We start from the raw sequence: 9,304 nt of genomic DNA, 5'->3' as shown, positions 1-9,304 counted from the left end.
AATGACACACAGACCAGATAGATTTAATTGATATTTATAGGACATTCCATCCAAAAACAGATCACACTTTCTTCTCAAGTGCACATGGAACATTCTCCAGGATAGATCACATCATGGGTCCCAAATCAAGCCCTGGTAAATTTAAGAAAATTGAAAGCATATCAAGCATCTTTGCTGACCACAACACTATGAGATTAGAAATCAATTACAGGGAAAAAAAAACCATAAAAAACACAAACACATGGAGGCTAAACAATACGTTACTAAATAACCAAGAGATCACTGAAGAAATCAAAGAGGAAGTCATAAACTACCTAGAGACAAATGACAACAAAAACACGATGATCCAAAACCTATGCAATACAGCAAAAGCAGTTCTAAGAGGCAAGTTTATAGCAATACAATCCTACCTCAAGAAACAAGAAAAATCTCAATCTAACCTTACACCTAAAGGAGCTAGAGAAAGAATAAAGAAAACCCAAAGCGAGTAGAAGGAAATAAATCATTAAGATCAGAGCAGAAATAAATGAAATAGAAACAAAGAAAACAATAGCAAAGATCAATAAAACTAAAAGCTGGTTCTTTGAGAAGATAAACAAAATTGATAAACCTTTAGCAAGACTCATCAAGAAAAAGAGGGAGAGAGGACTCAAATCAATAAAATTAGAAATGAGAAAGAAGTTACAATGGACACCACAGAAATACAAAGCATCATAAGAGACTACTACAAGCAACTCTATGCCAATAAGATGGACAACCTGGAAGAAATGGACAAATTCTTAGAAAGGTATAACCTTCCAAGACTGAACCAGGAAGAAATAGAAGATATGAACAGATGAATCACAAGTAATGAAACTGAAACTGATTAAAAATCTTCCAACAAACAAAATTTCAGAACCAGATGGCTTCACAGGTGAATTCTATCAAACATTTACAGAAGAGCTAACACCTATGCTTCTCAAACTCTTCCAAAAAATGGTAGAGGAAGGAACACTCCCAAACTCATTCTATGAGGCCACCATCACCCTGATACCAAAACCAGACAAAGATACTACAAAAAAAGAAAATTACAGACCACTATCACTGATGAATATAGATGCAAAAAGCCTCAACAAAATACTAGCAAACAGAATCCAACAGCACATTAAAAGGATCATGCACCATGATCAAGTGGGATTTATCCCAGGGATGCAAGGATTCTTCAATATATGCAAATCAATCAATGTGATAAACCTTGTTAACAAACTGAAGAATAAAAACCATATGATCATCTCAATAGATGCAGAAAAAGCTTTTGACAAAATTCAACACACATTTATCATAAAAACTCTCCAGAAAGTGCGTATAGAGGGAACCTACCTGAACATAATGGCATCATCAGAAAATCTATAAACAAAGGGAACCCTCTTGCACTGTTGGTGGGAATGTAAATTGATACAGCCACTATGGAGAACAGTATGGAGGTTCCTTAAAAAACTAAAAATAGGGCTTCCCTGGTGGCGCAGTGGTTGAGAGTCTGCCTGCCGACGCAGGGTACACGGGTTCGTGCCCCGGTCCGGGAAGATCCCACGTGCCGCGGAGCGGCTGGGCCCATGAGCCATGGCCCAGAGCTACTGTAACGAAACAGCATGGTATTGGTAGAAGAACAGACACATATATCAATAAAAGAGAATTGAGAGCCCTGAAATAAACCCATGCACACATGGAAAATTAATGACAAAGGGGCAAAGATCACAGAATGCAGAAATATATTTTCTTCAATAAATGGTGCTGGGAAAACTAGACAGCCACAAAGAAAAGAAAGAAAGAAACTAGACCACTATCTCACAACATACAAAAAAATCAACTCAAAATAAAGACTTGAGTGTGAAGCCTGAAATAATAACACTCCTAGAAGAAAACATAGGGAGTACATTCTTTGACATTGATCTTAGTAATATCTTTTTGAATATTCTCCTCGGGCAAGAGAAACAAAAGCAAAAATAAGCAAATAGGACTACATCAAACTAAAAAGCTTCTGCACAGCAAAGGAAAACTTACGCAAAAAATGAAAAGACAACCTATTGAATGGGAGAAGATATTTTCAAATCATATAACTGATAAGGGGTTAATGTCCAAAATATTTAAAGAACTCATAAAACTCAACAACAAAAAAACCCAAACAACCTAATTTTAAAATGGAGAGAGTAGCTGTATGGACATTTTTCCAAAGAAGATATACTGATGGCCAACAGGAACATTAAAAAGTGTTCAACATCATTAATTATTAGGGAAATGCAAATCAAAGCCCCAATGAGATAGCACATCATGCCCATTAGAAGGGCTATTTTTTAAAAGATAAGAAATAACAGATGCTAGAGAGGGTGTAGAGAAAAGGGAACCCTCATACACTGTTGGTGGGAATGTAACTTGGTACAGCACCTTGGAAAACAGTATGGAGATTCCTCAAAAAATTAAGAATAGAACTACCATACAATCCACGTATTCTACTACTGGGCATTTATACAAATAACATGAAAACACTAATTCAAAAAAATATACATGCACCCCTATGTTCATCACAGCACTATTTACAATGGCCAGGTCATGAAAACAACCTAAATGCCCATCAACAGACAAATGGATAAAGAAGATGTAGCACATATGTACAACGGAATATTACTCAGCCATAAAAAGGAACGAAATTGGGTCATTTGTAGAGATGTGGATGGAACTAGAGACTGTCATACAGAGTGAAGTAACTCAGAAAGAGAAAAACAAATATTGTATATTAACGCATATATGTGGAATCTAGAAGAATGGTACAGAGGAACCGGTTTGCAAGGCAGAAATAGAGACACAGATGTAGAGGACAAACGTATAGACACCAAGGGGGGAAACCGGGGGTCGGGGGGAAGATGAATTGGGAGACTGGGATTGACATGTATTCACTAATATGTATAAAATAGATAACTAATAAGAACCTGCTGTATAAAAAATAAAATGAAATTCAAAAAAATAATTAAATCAAAAAAGAATAGTCTTTAAAGTATTGTCTCTTTAAGTTTTGAAAGTTAAGATATGATATGAAAGTAATAAACTACATAAAACTAAAAAAAAAAAAAAAAAAAAAAAAGGAAGGGAATACTGATACCTGTTACAATATGGATGAACCTTGAAAATATTCCACTAAGTGAAAGAAGCCAGGAGTAAAAGACCACATAGTATATGATTCCACTTATATGAAATGTCTTGAATAGGCAAAACCATAAAGACGGAAAGTAGGTTAATGGATGCCTAGGCCTGGGGAGACATAGAAGGGCATGTGGCTGCTAATGGTTATATGAATTCTCTCGGTGCTGATGAAAATGTTCTAAAATTAGATAGTGGTGATGGTTGCACAACTCTGTGAATATACTAAACCCCACTGAATCGTAAACTTAAAAAGGCTGAATTTTATTGCCTGTGAGTGATAGCTCAATAAATTTATTTTTAAGATTCTAGATCCATGAGAATAGTTTATTTTCTTCAGATCTTGCCAAGATCTTTGTAAAAAAAAAATCTATATTTTAATAAAATCATTTGGCTGTCTTGGAATTTCCCTTGAGAATCAATCCATATTACTGTCACTTTACCACAAAATTTATATCCTTCTAAGTTGGGTCAGTTGTGTTTATTTTTCCGGTGGGGTGTCCTCAGCAGGGGGGGGTCTCCTTTTTTTGCACAATGGTCAAATTTCTTTAAAAAATGTAACAAATTCTTTTTAAATGAATAATGCTGTCACCCTCATCTTCTTTTTCTCTCCTCTTTTAAACATGTCCTAGTATCTCAACTTAAAAAAAAATTACCTCTCAGCAATGAAATAAAGTATTTTTGTTTGTAAACATCAAAGGCTCTTTTTAAACAATTTTATGCTTCTCACATACTATAAATCTTTTTTAATACCTCTGGTTGAGAATTAATCAATCAGTGTAAAATGATCTATAACATCGCATCCTGTGAAAAGGATTTGATCTCTGAGGCTCTGGAGAAAGGGATAGAATATTTGTCATCATAGATAGCTATTGATCAAAGGAATATAAATTAAAAATAAAAACTCTGCATGCTCCATAAATGCATGACTCATTTACGAGTGGAAAGAAATCTCCATGATAGGATATTTTTTCTTCAAGGCTAGACTATTTAAAGCTGCATTTCACAATGGAATTTCATTTACAAGGCTATTTAAATGTGCAAATATCTGTAGGTGGTTTTAGGCTAAAAAATGTCATCTGTTTTTAAAACCTTGACATTGGATTTTATCTGGCAGTCAGATTTACTGGTTGCATGAATAACTGGGAATGTCTCATTTGGGAGCCTAATGGTCCACATCATAGGTGGGGTGAACATATCATTTACAGGCCAAATGGGGATCTTTGGAGAACGAAGAGGGTACTGTTCACAATGACACCAGGTCCGCAGGTGTCAGCCAGGACCGTTCTGGGCAAACTGAGATGACTAGCCACCCTAGTCCTAGGGAACACCCCCATCAGAAGAACCATCTCCAGGTAAGATCCTCTGATATGTGCCACGCGTGATGCTAACCCTTAGCGTATGTCAGGTTTCATTTACTTCCCGAGACAACCTTAGGAAGTGGGCACTGTTCATCTCCACCTAAGAGGAGGAAGCTCATGAAACAGGTCTGCTGCTTCCCTCCGCACTGGCCACGTCCTCCCTTATCCACCCTCCACTCTGATTCACCACCCCCCCCTTTGGCCTCTCTCCCACTCTCCTCTGTAAGCTCATCCTGCTCTTCAAGGTCACTCACTGTTGCAGTTTTTCAAGGCTGGTCCTCGGCCACCTCACTACACTCCTTCCCGTCTCATCCATCCACCTGGCTTCACTTAACACCCACATATAGGTAACGTAAGTAAATAGATGTGAATTCACATCTCTCCTCCAGACCTCTCCTCTGATTGTCAGGTCATTGAATATCTGTCTGCTTCCTTGCTGTCTCTTTTCGGATGACTCACAGGTATCTCAGCTTCAACGTGTTCAGAACTGAAGTCGCGGTCTTACCCGCGCAACCTGGGCCTCATCCAGTGGTGCCACTGCAGAGAAAGGCCCTGCACCCTCCACCCCATGCATGGGGAGGAGCAGATTTTCACTCTCACCTCATAGCCAAGCCCTAGCTACCTAACCTCCTTAAATAGCTTTCAAATCCAACCACGCGGTTGCCAGAGGGCAGAGCAAATGCAAACAACTCCAGGCAGAAGTGGGTTTGGAGCCCCCCAGGAGGCACTGGGGATGAGTGGAGGGGACGGCGGAGTGTGGGTGCTGCCCTCAGGAGGGGGAGACAGAGCCGGCAGGGCCTTGCGGCTGAGTGGGGACTTTGGCTCCAATGCTGAGTGAAAGGAAGAACACAGAGGGCCACTGTATGGAGAAGAGAGTGAGTGTAAAAAAAAATCTATATTTTAATAAAATCATTTGGCTGTCTTGGAATTTCCCTTGAGAATCAATCCATATTACTGTCACTTTACCACAAAATTTATATCCTTCTAAGTTGGGTCAGTTGTGTTTATTTTTCCGGTGGGGTGTCCTCAGCAGGGGGGGGTCTCCTTTTTTTGCACAATGGTCAAATTTCTTTAAAAAATGTAACAAATTCTTTTTAAATGAATAATGCTGTCACCCTCATCTTCTTTTTCTCTCCTCTTTTAAACATGTCCTAGTATCTCAACTTAAAAAAAAATTACCTCTCAGCAATGAAAAAAGTATTTTTGTTTGTAAACATCAAAGGCTCTTTTTAAACAATTTTATGCTTCTCACATACTATAAATCTTTTTTAATACCTCTGGTTGAGAATTAATCAATCAGTGTAAAATGATCTATAACATCGCATCCTGTGAAAAGGATTTGATCTCTGAGGCTCTGGAGAAAGGGATAGAATATTTGTCATCATAGATAGCTATTGATCAAAGGAATATAAATTAAAAATAAAAACTCTGCATGCTCCATAAATGCATGACTCATTTACGAGTGGAAAGAAATCTCCATGATAGGATATTTTTTCTTCAAGGCTAGACTATTTAAAGCTGCATTTCACAATGGAATTTCATTTACAAGGCTATTTAAATGTGCAAATATCTGTAGGTGGTTTTAGGCTAAAAAATGTCATCTGTTTTTAAAACCTTGACATTGGATTTTATCTGGCAGTCAGATTTACTGGTTGCATGAATAACTGGGAATGTCTCATTTGGGAGCCTAATGGTCCACATCATAGGTGGGGTGAACATATCATTTACAGGCCAAATGGGGATCTTTGGAGAACGAAGAGGGTACTGTTCACAATGACACCAGGTCCGCAGGTGTCAGCCAGGACCGTTCTGGGCAAACTGAGATGACTAGCCACCCTAGTCCTAGGGAACACCCCCATCAGAAGAACCATCTCCAGGTAAGATCCTCTGATATGTGCCACGCGTGATGCTAACCCTTAGCGTATGTCAGGTTTCATTTACTTCCCGAGACAACCTTAGGAAGTGGGCACTGTTCATCTCCACCTAAGAGGAGGAAGCTCATGAAACAGGTCTGCTGCTTCCCTCCGCACTGGCCACGTCCTCCCTTATCCACCCTCCACTCTGATTCACCACCCCCCCTTTGGCCTCTCTCCCACTCTCCTCTGTAAGCTCATCCTGCTCTTCAAGGTCACTCACTGTTGCAGTTTTTCAAGGCTGGTCCTCGGCCACCTCACTACACTCCTTCCCGTCTCATCCATCCACCTGGCTTCACTTAACACCCACATATAGGTAACGTAAGTAAATAGATGTGAATTCACATCTCTCCTCCAGACCTCTCCTCTGATTGTCAGGTCATTGAATATCTGTCTGCTTCCTTGCTGTCTCTTTTCGGATGACTCACAGGTATCTCAGCTTCAACGTGTTCAGAACTGAAGTCGCGGTCTTACCCGCGCAACCTGGGCCTCATCCAGTGGTGCCACTGCAGAGAAAGGCCCTGCACCCTCCACCCCATGCATGGGGAGGAGCAGATTTTCACTCTCACCTCATAGCCAAGCCCTAGCTACCTAACCTCCTTAAATAGCTTTCAAATCCAACCACGCGGTTGCCAGAGGGCAGAGCAAATGCAAACAACTCCAGGCAGAAGTGGGTTTGGAGCCCCCCAGGAGGCACTGGGGATGAGTGGAGGGGACGGCGGAGTGTGGGTGCTGCCCTCAGGAGGGGGAGACAGAGCCGGCAGGGCCTTGCGGCTGAGTGGGGACTTTGGCTCCAATGCTGAGTGAAAGGAAGAACACAGAGGGCCACTGTATGGAGAAGAGAGTGAGTGGCGGGGGGAGGGGCAGGGAGGCAGGGAGGCCAGTCGTGGGGGAGGCCATCGTTATTGCCCAGGTGGGGATCGCAGGTGGCTTGGACAAAACCTCTCATGCTAACTCCATGCCGTAGTCAGCCGTCCTCCCAGAAGTCTTTTTTTAAAATTAATACATTCTTTTAAATTAACTTTTTTTGGAGTATCCATTCACAGCAGTGATATTCCTGATGTAGCATTTAACACACACCAGTTATGCAACTCTTGGACAGTATTTCTTTTTTTAAATTTTTTTTTTTTAAAGATTTTTTTTTTCTTTTTTTGATGTGGACCATTTTTAAAGTCTCTATTGAATTTGTTACAATACTGCTTCTGGTTTCTGTTTTGGTTTTTTGGCCGCGAGGGATCTTAGCTCCCCGACCAGGGATCGAACCTGCAACCCTGCACTGGAAGGCAGTCTTAACCACTGGACCACCAGGGAAGTCCCTATTATTTTTTATTGAAGTAGAGTTGATTTACAATGTTGTGTTAATTAGTGCTGTACGGCAAAGTGATTCAGTGATACATATATATATATATATATATATATATATATATATATACATTCTTTTTTTTACATTCTTTTCCATTACGGTTTATCATAGCATGTTGAATAGGATACAGACCTTCCTCCAAAAAATAAGAAAAATATCAAATAAACAACCTAACCTACCACTTAAAAGAATGAGAAAAAGAACAAACAAAACCTAAAGTCCACAGAAGGAAGGAAATAATAAAAATCAGAGAGCAAGTTAGATGGTATTTCTTGAGTGTTTTCTCTGTGCCAGATGCTCTGGAAGTCACCGGACTGAACGGTGTCTCAGGCTGCGCTGGCACTGGGGTAGGCGCTGGCTCAGTCTAGCTGCTGATTCTCTTGGGAGCAATGACCTAGGAATTGTCCCCTGTCCTCTGTCCTCCTCCTGCACCTAGACACGCAGTTTACAGCGGACAGGGCACACAGAGAACTAGATTTTTTTTTTCTTTTTTTGATGTGGACCATTTTTAAAGTCTCTATTGAATTTGTTACAATACTGCTTCTGGTTTCTGTTTTGGTTTTTTGGCCGCGAGGGATCTTAGCTCCCCGACCAGGGATCGAACCTGCAACCCTGCACTGGAAGGCAGTCTTAACCACTGGACCACCAGGGAAGTCCCTATTATTTTTTATTGAAGTAGAGTTGATTTACAATGTTGTGTTAATTAGTGCTGTACGGCAAAGTGATTCAGTGATACATATATATATATATATATATATATATATATATATATATACATTCTTTTTTTTACATTCTTTTCCATTACGGTTTATCATAGCATGTTGAATAGGATACAGACCTTCCTCCAAAAAATAAGAAAAATATCAAATAAACAACCTAACCTACCACTTAAAAGAATGAGAAAAAGAACAAACAAAACCTAAAGTCCACAGAAGGAAGGAAATAATAAAAATCAGAGAGCAAGTTAGATGGTATTTCTTGAGTGTTTTCTCTGTGCCAGATGCTCTGGAAGTCACCGGACTGAACGGTGTCTCAGGCTGCGCTGGCACTGGGGTAGGCGCTGGCTCAGTCTAGCTGCTGATTCTCTTGGGAGCAATGACCTAGGAATTGTCCCCTGTCCTCTGTCCTCCTCCTGCACCTAGACACGCAGTTTACAGCGGACAGGGCACACAGAGAACTTGCTCTAAGTGACCCAGGAAAAAGGGACCAAAGTCTCAGCCTGTTGATGTCCCCTGCCTCTTATGATAGGAAGGTCAGCGAATGAAAGGGGCACGCGGTGGAAGTCGCCGTGCAGGGACTTCCGCGGGGGTCTCTCCTAATAAACGATGGAAAAAGTAGGCACCATCTCTGCTTTGACAGAGACTATTGTCTGAGTGGGGACTACAGACATCCGTGAAATAATCACACACACACGTACAAACACACGCACGCGTGCATACAAGCACACACAGACCTGCGTTGGCACACACATACACACATGCGAATACATGCATGAA

The sequence above is a fragment of the Physeter macrocephalus genome, chromosome 19, assembly GCF_002837175.3.
Source record: "Physeter macrocephalus isolate SW-GA chromosome 19, ASM283717v5, whole genome shotgun sequence".
Lineage (NCBI taxonomy): Eukaryota > Metazoa > Chordata > Mammalia > Artiodactyla > Physeteridae > Physeter > Physeter macrocephalus.
This window is presented reverse-complemented; position numbering follows the sequence as displayed.